Here is a 17,781-nt window from a genome sequence, read left to right on the forward strand (position 1 = left end):
TTTCACTGACGCACATGTACATTACCATGAGGGGTGAGGTACACGTACACACGTGGTTTCCGTTTTCAATTACGGAGTGGGATAGAGTGTGCCCCGACATGTCAGGCCAATAGATTTTCAATGTGGTGGCCATCATTTGCTGCACACAATTGCAATCTCTGGCGTAATGAATGTCGTACACGCCGCAGTACATCTGGTGTAATGTCACCTCAGGCTGCCGCAATACGTTGTTTCATATCCTCTGGGGATGTAGGCACATCACGGTACATATTCTCCTTTAACGTACCCCACAGAAAGCAGTCCAGAGGTGTAAGATCAGGAGAACGGGCTGGCCAATTTATGCGTCCTCCACGTCCCGTGAAACGCCCGTCGAACATCCTGTCAAGGGTCAACCTAGTGTTAATTGCGGAATGTGCAGGTGCACCATCATACTGATACCACATACGTCGACGCGTTTCCAGTGGGACATTTTCGAGCAACGTTAGCAGATCATTCTGTAGAAACGCGATGTATGTTGCAGCTGTTTGGGCCCCTGCAATGAAGTGAGGACCAATGAGGTGGTCGCCAATGATTCCGCACCATACATTTACAGCCAACGGTCGCTGTCGCTCTACCTGTCTGAGCCAGCGAGGGTTGTCCACGGACCAGTAATGCATGTTCCGTAGATTCACTGCCTTTGTGAAACCCGCTTCATCGCTAAACAGGTAGAACTGCAACGCGTTCTCTGTTAATGCCCATTGACATAATTGCTAGCCGGCCGGCGCGTCAGTTTGGAACCGCGTGACTGCTACGGTCGCAGGTTCGAATCCTGCCTCGGGCATGGATGTGTGTGATGTCCTTAGGTTAGTTAGGTTTAAGTAGTTCTAAGTTCTAGGGAACTGATGACCTCAGTAGTTAAGTCCCATAGTGCTCAGAGCCATTTGAACCATTTTTTTTGACAGAATTGCACTCGATGATTAAAGTCATCACTATGTAATTGACAATGTAGCGACACATGAAACGGGTGAAAGCGGTGACGATACAGTATGCGCATGACACTACTTTGACTCAGTCCGCCGACTCTCGCAATGTCCCGTGTACTCATGTGTGGGTTCATGGCAACAGCAGCTAACACACCAATTGCACCCGCTTCTCCTGTGACGGGCCTGTTACGGACCCGTTTGCGTGCTACGACCATACCTGTTGCATACAGTTGGCGGTAGATGTTTTGCAATGTGCGGCACGTTGGATGCTCTCTGTCCGGGTACCGTTCTGCATACACCCTGCAGGCTTCAGCTGCACTTCGTCGACACTCGCCATAGATGAGTATCATCTCCGACTTTTCAGAGTTCGAATACACCATGGTCACAGTTCCTACAACACTACACCATCACAGACGTCTGGTAACACGGTGTACTACAGTTGGTCTGCGTGCGGAGACGAATGCAGAATAACAATAGCAGCAAGCGCTACATGCGGACACTGCGACAGCTAGACCAAACCACAACAGTGCACTACAGCCACACTCGTAAACACGGTCGTCATCGTAAACATGTCGCTGCAGGTGCTGCTCGCCGACCGTGGCCCGTGTTTGTTACAACACGCAACTGAACGTCGGAGGTTTCAAGCGTCAACTTTAGGTTACAGTATCTCCGGATGTAATTAACATTTTACAATGCAACAAACGGCACTGATTACGTATTTGTTTATATGTTCAGATGTGCTAACAAAACTAACGTGGTTCCATTTAAAAAACATAGGTTTGTGTTAAAAAAACATACTTCCGTGTATTTTTGTATGGTTTGTATTAAACAATTACACTATCCTCTCTCCTCACGTTCGGTCTGTGGAATCGGTTCGTCAATATTTGATGTGGTTTACGAAATATATCCAGCGGTAACGTTAGGTGACTCACCCTGCATAAAGACTTTTTTTTATAAATGAGATTATTTTAGTATTTTTCTTTTTTTAAATGATTTTTTATAGAATAAATAATATTTACACACATGCACACTTAACACAGGCTCACACACATTCACACACACTCAGACATACACGGAAGTTCAAATGGTTCAAATGGCTCTGAGCACTATGGGACTTAACATCTATGGTCATCAGTCCCCTAGAACTTAGAACTACTTAAACCTAACTAACCTAAGGACAGCACACAACACCCAGCCATCACGAGGCAGCGAAAATCCCTGACCCCGCCGGGAATCGAACCCGGGAACCCGGGCGTGGGAAGCGAGAACGCTACCGCACGACCACGAGATGCGGGCTACACGGAAGTACGCAAGCTGATACACACTACAAAACACTCCCATTCAATATTTACACTATGATAAAAGGGTCATACTACTACTCTACAGACACCCTCGCCGTCTCTCCCTCTCTCTCTCTCTCTCTCTCTCTCTCTCTCTCTCTCAGTCAGAGTCCCCCCACCCCTTCTCTCGCTACAAGTGAGTAGTGTGAGTACGGGCGAGTTTCAATGGCGTCATCACAGATGACCCTTTTATCGTCATGAGGCGACAGACCGATTTTAAACTGCAGCACAGTGTACACCTCGTGCTCTATCGATCGAATACTAGTTTGCCGGACAATATGTGGCGGCTGCAGCTCAGCACCGCGAACACCACCACGTAGGCACTGCAAATAGTCTTCGATAGACAGAGCTCGTGATGCCATTCGTCGTACCCCCTTAGCCCGTCTCTGAGTGGGACCTTCCAATGTGCGATATGCATACATCTTGGACCGAAGACCTACAAACTCCACAATCGGCAATCCATTCGATTCGTCTTTCATGAGGCCGATAACCTTCTTGTTTTGCGGAACAATACCATAAGGATTATCGGCTGCATAAGAAGACGTGTCGAATTCATTGGCGTGGTACCTAATTACTTCATATGGATCGCAGTTCTTCACCCAATAGATGAAACTATCTGTATCCATATAAAGTAATTTAGGATCTGCGAAATGAGTTTTCGCAAACTCATAATGAAAGCGGTACATGTGGAGTTTGGATAGGTCTAGTATGCATATCCTAACATAGATAGGTTTAGTAAACTCTACTGCAGTTTTAGCCATCTCCACAGCAACAAAATTCCTATTGAAAATAGTGACCCGTTTAAAATTTGGTCTGGCAATGCATTTTCGTACGCCATAACGCCCATCCCATTGCGTTCTAATAAAAATTTCACGTCGTTCCCTCAAATTCTCCATAGTTTTTCCGAAAATTGAATTATTCATTAATTTATAAAAATCTTTCTCAAAGTCACACGACGCGGAACTTCTCTGTCTCGTATTCAGATCAATATACTCCTTCAACCAGGGGGACTGCTTGAAGGAGATGGCCCGGGTGATTTTAACCAGCTCCATACCCAAGCTGAGGCATTGCTGGAGGTTAAGATAGTGAATGATGTACCTCTGCTTGCCCCCCAGCGTTGTTATCAGTTTCGGTGTGGAACCTCCTCGCGGAACTAGTTGCTCTGGACACAGCGGCAAATCGGCATGCGCGTCATGCAAACTAATAGGATATGTGAGTTCTGCCTCCACAACATACCCTACATCAGAATCGGCGGCCGCCGACCCCCCTCCCCCCCCCCCCCCCCCCCCCCGCTGATTTTTCCACCTAATCCCTTGCATTCAACTTCGGACAGCCAGTGAAACTCGCGAATAGACAGACATTCATCCATAGCATGTCCGTATAAGTTATTCACATCTAGATACAATATATAACTTGAATCAAGGGATGCGTTAAACCTGTCACCCATCCGTGGGTTATGTGCTTTTGCGTGTCTATGAATACATTGGCAGAGCCCACCACGGATCCCTCGCTCAAAGGAAAGAAGCATGTCAGCATCGGTCAATAATTCGATACTGCACTTCGTTTTCTTGAGCATCGCGTCCCAAGACAACCCCGGTGCCGTGTAATAAAAGGCAGGGTCCAGAGAATATGTGGTCATACATAGACTCCGGAACTTCTCGAAAACGTCCGCAAGCAAGCGCACGTCTGTGTCCATGTAAAAACGTGGATACTCTCCTAAATTAGAAATGTTGAATTCCCGCCAGACATTCACGGCATGCTCGTACTCTGCATTCGTTATCGTGTCGCCTGTGAGGTTGCTGGAGAATGCAGTTATGTCCGGTAGGCTGGTTTCGTCGAGTTTGGCCATATTATTCACATACTTGTATGGAAAACCGAGCGGGGTGGTGCAGTGGTTAGACACTGGACTCGCATTCGGGAGGACGACGGTTCAATCCCGCGTCCGGCCATCCTGATTTAGGTTTTCCGTGATTTCCCTAAATCACTCCAGGCAAATGTCGGGATGGTTCCTCTGAAAGGGCACGGCCGACTTCCTTCCCAATCCTTCCCTAATCCGATGAGACCGATGACCACGCTGTCTGGTCTCCTTCCCCAAACCAACCAACCAACCAACTTGTTTGGAAAAACCCCTTTCCTAGTCACAAGTTGAAACTTTTCCTCGTCGGGAAATGCAGCTCGAGTGATATGTATATCCGCCGGAGGTAGAGTTTCAACAAGTTTCTGTAGTGGTGCCTGCATAAAACGTAGTGTATCGAGGAAGCGCAGCGTAATTCTTGACGTCATTCGTTTGGAGAATGATATATACTTCTCGACGCTCTCAGGTAGGACACTCACCTGATCTTTCTCCAAACCGAAATCGGCCAAGTGCTCAACTAGAAAATGAGCATCATACCCACCTAAATTATGAAAGAAAACTGGTATGAGCCTAGGTAATTGGTACTTCAAATTGCACGCATTGTGAGCAGCGCCACGGAATTTCCCTGTAAGATGACAGTGGTCCCTACGAGGAGTTTGCCGGCCGAAGTGGCCGCGCGGTTCTGGCGCTGCAGTCCGGAACCGCGAGATCGCTACGGTCGCAGGTTCGAATCCTGCCTCGGGCATGGTTGTGTGTGATGTCCTTAGGTTAGTTAGGTTTAACTAGTTCTAAGTTCTAGGGGACTAATGACCTCAGCAGTTGAGTCCCATAGTGCTCAGAGCCATTTGAACCATTTGAACCTACGAGGAGTTTCCGCTTTTCTGTCCAACGGCAGCCCACAGATGTGACGCTCGGTGGCTTTATTACGCAAATCTTCATTCTTCTTCGATTTGGTCATTGGAACGTTGCCGCTGTACAGCTTATCAACTTTCAGTGAAAATTTCTCAAGCTCAGAGAGCAACCAAATCGATGGATTATCGCCGACGTAAGATTTGTATCGGTTAAGGTTGGTGTCATATGACGATACAATTTGGTACGCTGCAGCATAAGGTACGTGTTTTTCCGTAAAGGTGGTGTGTGAGGTCGTAGGATCGCCTTCACAGCGGGTCACAGGAGCGAGGAGGCACTCAAAGTCGGCGTACACAACAAACGGGCACCGCTCCTGGTGGTGAACATTCCTAAACTTTATGAATTTGTTTTCCTCAGTGGGCATAATAACACGTACCGCATCCTTGGAACTACAGTCTACTAGATGTGTAGCTAATAATCGTTCAGAGGAGAAATAATTGAGACACCTTAAACAAATATGTTTTTTACCGTTATTGTAACTTAACCGGGAATAAAGGAGGCGGGACATGTCCTTGATCCAGACATAGTGATAATTGTCACCTTCAGAAAAGAGAAGCATATTTACATGCAGCTCACGCTCACCGGCAAATTTTGAGAAATGGAGGGGGCCGACTACGACATGCTTGTCTTGCTCGTCTGACTTGCTTTTCTTCTTCTCCAGGCCATAAACGTGTACCGATATTCTGGTATTTTGTGCCTCGAATTTAGGTATGTCCTGGATCTTGACGGGGAACTCAATACCATTAAAGTTATAATATGTGTTAATATCACTGACTTTGTATGTACTGGGACGTTCAGGATGAGCTCTATAATTATACTTTCTTTCGCAAGCCAGGATTGACCATGCAAAACAAGCCTGATCTTTTGTATTTTCGACATTAATGCACGCTTGTTTATTAGCTATATCTTTAGGGAGCTTGATATAGCTAGACCCTCCATTTAATGGATCGTGGACATGTATATGGATGTCCAGGTGTAGAATTCTGCTGTGTGCCTTAGCTGAGCCGTAGACTTCCATCTCGGAAAAGCGGCCCAATATGACACTCAAGGTGGATTTACGAAACCACTCGGCGATTGATGTGCTCCGCGTTATCACGCCATTATCGCCCCAAAGATAATGAATGCTGGTCTCTTTCTGACCAGACTGAACTTTGGGGAGGGGGGGGGGTTCGATAACTCAATGCATAGCACTGCACTGCACTTAAACGGCGGGATAAAGCGGATTATCGACTACCCTGAGGAGCTCGGTTTCCAGGACAGGGAGGCATGAGTTTATAAATCCAACAGGATCGCGGTACCCCCCTGCCGGGTTTTCGATGCTAGTGACCGAGATTCGCTCCTCGAAGGCGTCGGCAATCGCCGAGTACTGCAACTGAGGTATGGTGTCACCGACTTGATCTACTTCACTAAAAGGGCGTGTTAGAGAACTGCCACTAGCCACAGGATGATCACTAATACTATTAATGCTAATGATACTGGGGGTCCAGCCAGTGGATGACGGTGTTGGCGATAGTGCGTCATCATCATTTAATGGGAGGGGTATGCGTCTTGGTACACGGACCTTGCGCTGGCGGTGTCGTGGACGGTCAGCTTGCGGAGGCGGAGAAGGCGGCGAGGGACTCCTGACAGTGCTGCTACCCGCTTGTTGAGATGCCCGTGGATGCAAGATAGTTTGGGCCGCTGTCGCCGCGGCCTGTCGAGCTGCGGTGATCGGTGCGATGCAAGGTGGAGCGTGTCCTCGCCCACCCTCGAGCCCCGCGACTGCAACCGCCGCTCGCGGAACACGGGCAATGCCGTGTGATATACCTGTAACATAAATATAAGTTTAATGATCTGGATTTAAAAGAGGGATAAATAATAATAATTATTATAACAGTAAATAATGGTAATTATTTTGGACTAATGATGAAAACTATTCACCTTCTCCGATCTCATTCCACGGCTTCAGCAGTTCATTGCCGGATTCGACAAGCCCCTCAAGCCAGTCAGGCATGTCCAGTTCGTCCTCATCTAAAAAGTTATTACTGTGTTCGGCTCCCTCGCTCTGCGTGGAATTAGGATGATCTAGAAACAAAATATATGTTAAGGCTAGATCAATAGACTAGGAAGAAGGGTATATATTAAGAGAACAAGAAGAAAAAATTATTTAATTTTTTTAGCGAGTATGATTTTTATTATTATTAGAGATGTACTGACATTCACGACGAGCTCTCTCCATTTCGAGTTGGCGATCAAGCTCTTCTAGCGCTGGGCCAATGTAATCTAGAAAGATGGAATATAATGGGTATAATATAAAGCAAAAAAAGTTTGTAGAAGAAGTTTGGTGATATAGAAATGAGAGGACGAAGGTAGAAATGTATGAAAAAATGAAATCTTTATAGAGAACGAGTATAACACACACACCAAGTGAAAAGCGGATCTCTATATATAGCTATCGAAAACAGATGTAGCGCTGGTACACCGAGTTAATGAGTAGAGATATCAAAACATTGAAAAAATGTACTTACCAGGTAATGGAACTTGTTCAGGACAAGGCTGATTGACGCCACCTGCTCGCTCCTCAGACTCGATGATAAAGTCCGCGAGTCCAGCTATAACAATGATATATATAATTAATAAGGAGAATATATAAGATATAAAGGAAAAATGATAATTAAAAATAAAAATTATTTACTTACTCGATAATGGCGAATCGTGGATCTAAGTCTCTTCGCAGCAGCAGACTCCTGGGTGTTGTTAATTCGCTTCATCTTAATAAAACAGATACAGCACACACACACACACACACACACACACACACACACACACACACACGAGAACAAACGCACGATGCGGCTGACAACTGAAGAGTGAGAAAGATGACCAGGGGATGACTCCTTATACAAGTGTGATGACATAGTATCACATGATCTTAGGATGAACGAATGGCTGTTGAGAATTCTGTGGGGGTGGTGAATGAGTTCTCTAGCGCCCCTACTAGTTGAAAGCTGAACTAGTCAGATGGTTCCTGGAAATGGTGGAGGGCTGAGCATTTTATAATTTATAAAACTATACACAAATAATTCATAGTATCAGTGAAGATCTTATTTCGGTTAGAGAGAGGATGATAGTGAGATCCTTATGTGTGTGTTAGGATGAATGATTATTATTATTATTATTTAAAAGTATGTTATATAGGCGTAATTGGAGGTTGATGGTATTAAGAATGGTGCTAAAGGTAATGTTTTTGGAGATGAATATTATTAGCTATTTTTTTAATGGCGAGGAGTTTATGGTAGGGAGCGAATATATTTTGAATGAATAACGGGGAGGTTAAGTATTTTGGGAACATATAGAATTTGAGTGAGTTGATAGGTATGTGAGTTGAGAAGTTTGCTAGGAGCGTGCGATGGCTCCCGCATGTGCGCGTGATATTGACTTGTTAATTTTTTTTGTTTGAGTTGAGAGCTTCGTGTTAAATTGACTTGCGGAGGTATGTATCTTGACGGGAGCGACGGTTCACGCGTATGTGTGTGTTTTCGCGTAGATCCTGGATTAGGTAATCGGGGTATGTGGGGTGAATAATTAGAATTGGGTGATCAGTTAACTTAGTGAGAGCGTTCTTTGTCCCACAGAGCCATGTGGTCGATCGCCCGTTGTAACGTCAAGGAAGTTTCCAACTCGGAAGCAAACATTCCAGTTCGAGCGTGTCGGTTCCTGTCTATCAGTGAGAGAATTGTAGAGTTTATGGGGCGAGAGCGTAGTTTGTGCTCCATCATCACACGTGCTGGTGGCGCCGTGGAGTCGCGAGCATGTGGCGTGAGGGTGGTTTGGACAAAGCAAGCGTGTCTGTTCCTGTCCGTCAGTGCTGGGAATTTGTGAACTTTAGAACCGATATAGCTTTTAGTGTGTCATGTGATAGAACTTTCCAAACATCTCAGGCGGTTGTGTGAGGTAGGTATCGGCAGGTTGGAACACGTTCAAAAAAAAAAAAAAAAAAAAAAGAATTTGGAGTGGAACGTGTCCTTGTACGGCACGTGGTCGACAGGAAACATCGTGTTCGGTGTCAAGTGCTCGCGGGCGCGGCCGACCGTTTGTGGTGGGACCCTCAGGCGCCACTCGCCGCCGCCCCGCTCACGTGACAGGTGTAGGCAGTGTCTCCGCACGCTGGCCAGGGAGTGGCGAGGATTTGAACTAATTCAGTTGGAGCGCGGACGTCATGGTGACTGCACTGCGATATCAAAGATGTGTGTGCTGACTGTGTTGGAAAACAACTGATGACCGTACTGCTTGAAATAATGTCTTCAGCCCCCCTGCAAAATCAAAGGACGTGAATTACGTTACTATAAGTACAGTTTATTATTTGACGCGATTACGATAGGCTACCAGTAAAAAAAGATAAGTGATGGAGAAAGCTCATACTTGTGATCAATTATAGTGCTGGGGATTTGAACTTGTGATAGATTTTTGTTATGGATGTAAGGAGAATGGCTTTCTTCAGACATCTTAAATAAATAATAAATGATGATAATACATAGAAGTACAGTTTTCGAGAGAATATCAGGTTGGAATTTGAATTTGGCGCAATTTTCTAGTGGAGGTAGGACCTTTAATAATAAATGATAATGAATGATAATAAATGATAATGAATGACAATGAATGATAATGAATGTTAATAAATGATAATAAACAATAACAAACAAAAGTATGGTTATGCAGCCATTATCGTGTAGGAATTAGAATTTGGAGGGAATTTTCTAGTGGAGGGAGGTCAATAATAATAAATAATAATAAATGATAATAAATGATAATGAATGTTAATAAATGATAATGAATGATAATGAATGTTAATGAATGATAATCAGTAATAATAATAAAGACAAGTACGGTCTTTGCATGCATTATCCTGTTGAAATTCAAACTTCCCGCCATTTTTTTTTCTTCTGGAGGCTTAGGTTAGTGGACGTAGCACAACTGGACTATCCTCCCGCCAAAATTCAAACTTCCCGCCATTTTTTCTGAAGGTTATGTTAGTGGCACAATTGGACTATTTTCCCACCAAAAGCCGCCATCTTGGATGACGTCATGCGATGTTGCCAAGTCTACAAACCGCCATCTTGCATGACGTCATCGCCGCCATCTTGTATAAATTTGGCAGCAATTCAGCATGGGGTGGTGCCCCCTTTGTCCCCCTACTGACGACAAACAAATTGTTTAACATACGCGATCGCTAACCCATATTCACGAATCACAGCATCCAAACATTTAATGTAAATGTATTATATAGTATCAATATTTATCGAGTGCCTGTATAAAATTTCCAGTAGTTTTCTGAAAGATAAAAAAGCCATTAATTATGCTGATGTTGGCTGCAATTTTTGGGTGAGTCACACACACAATTTGCCTAGAGAACTAACATTTTTTTGTAGGATTCATGCACACACCGTAATGTCAAAGTACACTACTGGTCATTAAAATTGCTACACCAAGAAGAAATGCAGATGATAAATGGGTATTCTTTATACAAATATATTATACTAGAACTGACATGTGTTTACATTTTCACGCAATTTGGGTGCATAGATCCTGAGACATCAGTACCCAGAACAACCACCTCTGGCCGTAATAACGGCCTTGATACGCCTGGGCATTGAGTCAAACAGAGCGTGGATGGCGTGTACAGGTACAGCTGTCCATGCAGCTTCAACACGATACCACAGTTCATCAAGAGTAGTGACTGGCGTATTGGGATGAGCCAGTTGCTCGGCCACCATTGACCAGACGTTTTCAGTTGGTGAGAGATCTGGAGAATGTGCTGACCAGGGCAGCAGTCGAACATTTTCTGTACCCAGAAAGGCCCGTAAAGAACCTGCAACATGCGGTCGTGCATTATCCTGCTGAAATGCAGGGTTTCGCAGGTATCGAATGAAGGGTAGAGCCACGGGCCGTAACACATCTGAAATGTAACGTCCACTGTTCAAAGTGACGTGAATGCGAATAAGAGGTGACCGAGATGTGTAACCAGTGGCACCCCGTACCATCACGCTGGGTGATGCGCCAGTATGGCGATGACGAATACACGCTTCCAATGTGCGTTCACCACAATGTCGCCAAAAACTGATGCGACCATCATGATGCTGTAAACAGAACCTGGCCGGCCGGGGTGGCCGAGCGGTTCTAGGCGCTACAGTCTGGAACCGCGCGACCGCTACGGTCGCAGGTTCGAATCCTGCCTCGGGCATGGATGTGTGTGATGTCTTTAGGTTAGTTAGGTTTAAGTAGTTCTAAGTTCTAGGGGACTGATGACCTCGGATGTTAAGTCCCATAGTGCTCAGAGCCATTTGAACCATTTTTTAAACAGTACCTGGATTCATCCTAAAAAATGAAGTTTTGCCATTACGCACCCAGCTTCGTCGTTGAGCACACCATCGCAGGCGCTCCTGTCTGTGGTGCAGCGTCAAGGGTAACCGCAGCCATGGTCTCCGAGCTGATAGTCCGTTCTGACCCCATGACTTATCTTAGAAGCTAGATTAAGGAAAGGCAAACCTACGTTTCTAGCATTTGTAGACTTAGAGAAAGCTTTTGACAATGTTGACTGGAATACTCTCTTTCAAATTCTGAAGGTGATAGGGGTAAATACAGGGAGCGAAAGGCTATTTACAATTTGTACAGAAACCAGATGACAGTTATAAGAGTCGAGGGATATGAAAGGGCAGCAGTGATTGGGAAGGGAGTGAGACAGGGTTGTAGCCTCTCCCCGATGTTATTCAATCTGTATATTGAGCAAGCAGTGAAGGAAACAAAAGCAAAATTCGGAGTAGGTACTAAAATCCATGGAGAAGAAATAAAAACTTTGAGGTTCGCCGATGACATTGTAATTCTGTCAGAGACAGCAAAGGACTTGGAAGAGCAGTTGAACGGAATGGACAGTGTCTTGAAAGGAGGATATAAGATGAACATCAACAAAAGCAAAACGATGATAATGGAATGTAGTCGAATTAAGTCGGGTGATGCTGAGGGAATTAGATTAGGAAATGAGACACTTAAAGTAGTAAAGGAGTTTTGCTATTTAGGGAGTAAAATAACCGATGATGGTCGAAGTAGAGAGGATATAAAATGTAGACTAGCAATGGCAAGGAAAGCGTTTCTGAAGAGGAGAAATTTGTTAACATCGAGTATAGATTTAAGTGTCAGGAAGTCGTTCCTGAAAGTATTTGTATGAAGTGTAGCCATGTATGGAAGTGAAACATGGACGATAAATAGTTTGGACAAGAAGAGAGTAGAAGCTTTCGAAATGTGGTGCTACAGAAGAATGCTGAAGATTGGTTCAAATGGCTCTGAGCACTATGGGACTCAACATCTATGGTCATCAGTCCCCTAGAACTTAGAACTACTTAAACCTAACTAACCTAAGGACAGCACACAACACCCAGCCATCACGAGGCAGAGAAAATCCCTGACCCCGCCGGGAATCGAACCCGGGAACCCGGGCGTGGGAAGCGAGAACGCTACCGCACGACCACGAGATGCGGGCCCTGAAGATTAGGTGGGTAGATCATATAACTAATGAGGAGGCATTGAATAGCATTGCGGAGAAGTTTGTGGCGCAACTTGACTAGAAGAAGAGATCGGTTGGTAGGACAGTTTCTGAGGCATCAAAGGATAACCAATTTAGTATTGGAGGGCAGCGTGGAGGGTAAAAATCGTAGAGGGAGACCAAGAGATGAATACACTAAACAGGTACAGAAAGATGTAGGTTGCGGTAGGTACTGGGAGATGAAGAAGCTTGCACAGGATAGAGTAGCATGGAGAGTTGCATCAAACCAGTCTCAGGACTGAAGACCACAACAACAACAGTCCATGCTGCTGCAAACGTCGTCGAACTGTTCGTGCAGATGGTTGTTGTCTTGCAAACGTCCCTATCTGTTGACTCAGGGATCGAGACGTGGCTGCACGATCCGTTACAGCCATGCGGATAAGATGCCTGTCATCTCGACTGTTAATGATATGAGGCCGTTGGGATCCAGCACGGCGTTCCGTATTACCCTCCTGAACCCACCGATTTCATATTATGCTAACAGTCATTGGATCTCGACCAACGCGAGCAGCCATGTCGCGATACGATAAACCGCAATCGCGATAGGCTACAAATGGCTCTGAGCACTATGCGACTTAACCGCTGAGGTCATCAGTCGCCTAGAACGTAGAACTAATTAAACCTAACTAACCTAAGGACATCACACACGTCCATGCCCGAGGCAGGATTCGAACCTGCGACCGTAGCGGTCACACGGTTCCAAACTGAAGTGCCTAGAACCACACGGCCACACTGGCCGGCGCGATAGGCTACAACAATCCGACCTTTATCAAAGTCGGAAACGTGATGGTACGCATTTCTCCTCCTTACACGAGACATCACAACAACGTTTCATCAGGCAACACCGGTCAACTGCTGTTTGTGTATGAGAAATCGGTTAGAAACTTTGCTCATGTCAGCACGTTGTAGGTGTCGCCACCGGCGCCAACCTTGTGTGAATGCTCTGAAAAGCTAATCATTTGAATATCACAGCATCTTCTTCCTCTCGGTTAAGTTTCGCGTCTGTAGCATGTCATCTTCGTGGTGTAGCAATTTTAATGGCCAGTAGCGTATCTTACGTTAATATTTATTACGATTTTGCGGAATGTGCTCTGTTGTGTCACACACACTGCAGTGTCAAAGTATCTCAGCTCGCCATTTTCTTTGTTAACTCTAAACGTATAGACTCTTTGGTGGTTAGTAAAAAATGTCTCGGAGCACTATGGGACTTAACATCTTAGGTCATCAGTCCCCTAGAACTTAGAACTACTTAAACCTAATTAACCTAAGGACATCACGCACGTCCATGCTCGAGGCACGATTCGAACCTGTGACCGTAGATGCGTTATCTTAATGTCAGGCACTTGTCTATTCGTTCCCTTTTTAGGCTTGTTACCCTTGACAAAGGCAATATATAGACATGCTTAGCATTTAATGAAATAGTAGCAATAGTGACTACCCATAGATTGCACTGAAAATGTGGGAATGGAGACCCTTTACTGCATTAAGGCATACACGAAAAAAAACTATTAATACAATTCCATTCACATCTGTATCTACTCAGATGATGCATACCTAGCAGTATAACAACCATTTTTGCAGAGTTTAAAGCAGATTAAATAATGGCTTTTAATGGTAATTCGTTTGGAAAAGTTGTTAACTTAAAGTTCTACACGGAAATTCAGCAGGAATGCGGAATAGAATAACTAGCAGCGATCTACCAGGCACATATGGAGTGTTATTAACAGCAGCCCTATGCAGAAGATGCTCTGCACTGGCAGACATGCGCTGCAGGCCGTTTGGGCCACAGGGCCCCACCACCGCTTATCGTTGCGAGAACACAGCTGCGATCTGTCCATAGTGGGTGATGTGAGCATGTACTGTATCTTGCGCATACCACTGGTATGTCCGTATTTCATCATCTTAACACGTCCTGCAAAGAAAAAAGTATGATTTCTCAATGGTATGGAAGCAGTCAGGATACATACGCATAATTTCGGGAACTCAAATCGTGCCACAGCGTTCTTCTTTCATCAGCTTACACATACCATCATCTCAACATGTCCTGCAAAGAAAAGAGAATGGCTGCACGATGGTATGGACGCAGTCAGTGCGTATATACGTAATTTTGGATACTGAAATCACACTATAGTGTTATTCTTTTGGGCTATTGGGAGTGCAGTGTATTTGGATTTGGCAGCAGCACTCATATGCATAATTTTGCGAGTATGATTGCGTCATGGAAGGGCCTGCGGCCAAATCGACCCTCAGCGTTCGCGCTTAACACATCGCGTCTGCCAGCGCAGAGGATCTCCTGCATAAGGCTGCTGGTAAAAGCGTAACACATCTGCCTGGCTGTACTCTCCTAGCGAATAAATTCCACATTCTTGCAGAATTTCCGTGTAGAACTTTAAACTTAATAATATTTGCAAACGAATTACCATCAAAAGCTGTTATTCAATGGGGTTTAAACTCTGCAAAAACAGTTGTTATGTTGCTATGTGTGCAAAATTTAGTCCATGAGCTCTATAAATCTTAATGCATTAAAGGTCTCGATTGCGACATTTTCGATCCAACTTATGGCTGCTCACCATTGCTATTTTTATAGTAAATGCTAAGCAGGTCTACATATCGTCCTTTTGGACTGTATCATAATTTATGAAGTGTCACATTAGTTGTAGTTGACAGGAGTGATCTCCTGGGATTTGGTTTGAGGTTAGCTTCCCACAAATTATACACTAATACCGTATTTTTCACAAATAACATACATGGAAGGGAGCTTTATTTTTTCCCACAGGGGAACGATTAAGTAGGATGCTGTTTAGTTACTTGCAGTATACATGCAAATCACATCAACTCACTTATATACAGTCAGAGAACCAAAGAACTCAAGCCACACGTTGCTCATTCTCCCTCTGAAAGAGACACTTACGAACATAAAGGAAAACGTACTGTCACACAGAGGGGCTAATGTGCACATGCAATGCACAAAAATGTACCAAAATATATTTTGATGTGAAAGGAATTCAGAAGGTAGCTTCAAATACTAGGGCCTCAGTCCATTGTGGCTATTTGCAGTTTCTGGTGTGAGGAACTTAGGTTTATACTACATGGTATATGTTTCAACAGCAAGATCGAATCAATGGAAGTCCTAAGTGAGTTGTACATTTAACTGCATGTGATATATCCAGATGAATACGAGGTTTAGGAGTGGCAGAAAATTTTATTCACATGAGGTTGTTGTGCACTGTGAATGCAATTGTTGGCTGGGATAAAACATCTAAGTATGCAATGCCGACTTGTGATTTGTTGGAACTGTATTTCGAAGCGTTCAAAAAATGTTTCGCATCTGAAAAAAGACGCGAACTGCCATGCCATCCCATGCCCCTATAGCGTCCCTAGTGAAATAATAAGAAAAGACTTAAAAACAGGTATTTATAAAGAAGAGACATATAAAAATTGAATAATATACATTTTTCTCATGTATCCGTATTATAATAATTTCTCTGTGTAAGTTTCAAGGGCAAAGAAATATAACAAAATGATCTAAAGAGACGATAAGATACGCTCTTTTGTTAATTTTTTAGTCGTCTTCACTTCTTCTCTTGTCTTGGTTGCGTGTAGACGGACATCTTGCGAGTGCTGGCAAATGTAAGCATATTTGTACTTATTAAGCAGATAATATATGGATTTAATATTATTGTGCACTTTTAATTTGTAAGAGGCGATCCCGATTTCATGTCCGCCTTCCTTTGAAGTAACCTGCATTCGAGTAATTTACAGTTCAACAATCGCAGCGGCCGATGCAGCCAACGACGCCATTACGTGGCGATATTATAAAAAAATCAGCGGAAGCGAAAAACTCGCCCGCTATTAACATAATATACATTTTTCTCCACAGCCGACCGATGTTGCAGAAAATACGTAGCTTTAAGATTCTTATTTTCAGTACAACAGCCGAGAGCCAGAGCCAGGAGTCCGACTACAATGCAATGGTTAACGGAGGTAAGAAGAAATACTCTCGCGCGTGTATGGGCCGCAATTCTAATTAATAACTAAAGATTTTTTTGCTTTAAAGTGAGCTGACTAGCCGAGGGAATTAATATGAAAAGCTTATTCCATTGTTCAACTTATATGTTCATGCTTTAAGATTCAGTGAGTCTAACGTTCATTAACGTAAAAAATAATTTCCACTCAAGTTTAATATTGTTAAGAAAAGGGAAAACTTCACAAAAGGATTTCATTGTAAATCAAAATAAAATGAAATATCGTCTTTATTAAGGCCCACCACGTAAGTCGGCAAAAATAACCATTACCAATAAGTAATATATTAAATTACGACGGCCGACGGACGCGAGATTGGCGCCGCAACTTTGGGGCCCGATCAATATGATACTTACTATTGTAATGAATGTAATCATGTATGTGCCTAATTGTTGTAAAATATTAATGCCTATATGAATTCTTTTACATGTACAACAACAAAACCAAACCCTGAGGAGATCTGGAGAAGAAAAAGTGTAGAAAAGGAAAAGGATTACGTGAAAGAGAAATAACAAAGGTAAGGCCTATTGTGCAAATATCCTGTGTAGGTCTGTGCGGAATATCGAACCCATGTGCACATGAGATACCTTCGGTGAAAAAATAGTAAGTAAAGTGCAAATTGAAAAGTGTGTATTTGTGTGTTCATGTGTTTATTTTTTGGAGGGGATAATTATTTCTGTATGTGTCAGTGTTAAAGATTTGTCAATGGCTTAAAGTGAATTTATTATGGGTAAGATAGAACAACCTAAAGCATCCGCACCAGAAGAACAAAATTCTGTTAACATGGAAAGTGAGGATCAATTGCGAAACGTAAACGAATCCCAAGCCACCGCCTCGGGTAACATAATTTCCGGAGAGTGGGGCGAGGATCTGTGGACGGTGAATGACGCTCCACAGCAGAGTGGGAATAGAATAACAACTCCACTCCCTTGGCAGGGGGGGGGGGGGGGGCAACCGAGTGCTAGATTACACGGGGCACCAGTATGCTCACCGACTGCAGACCCATTTGCAGAATTTATGCGCAGGTTAGAAGAAAGAGATAGGGAGAGAGATCAGAAATTTGCTCAGATGCTCTATGCACAAGAGCAACAAAGAGAACAGAAAGAAAGGGAAAAA

This window comes from Schistocerca cancellata, chromosome 4 (genome assembly GCF_023864275.1).
Source record: "Schistocerca cancellata isolate TAMUIC-IGC-003103 chromosome 4, iqSchCanc2.1, whole genome shotgun sequence".
NCBI lineage: Eukaryota > Metazoa > Arthropoda > Insecta > Orthoptera > Acrididae > Schistocerca > Schistocerca cancellata.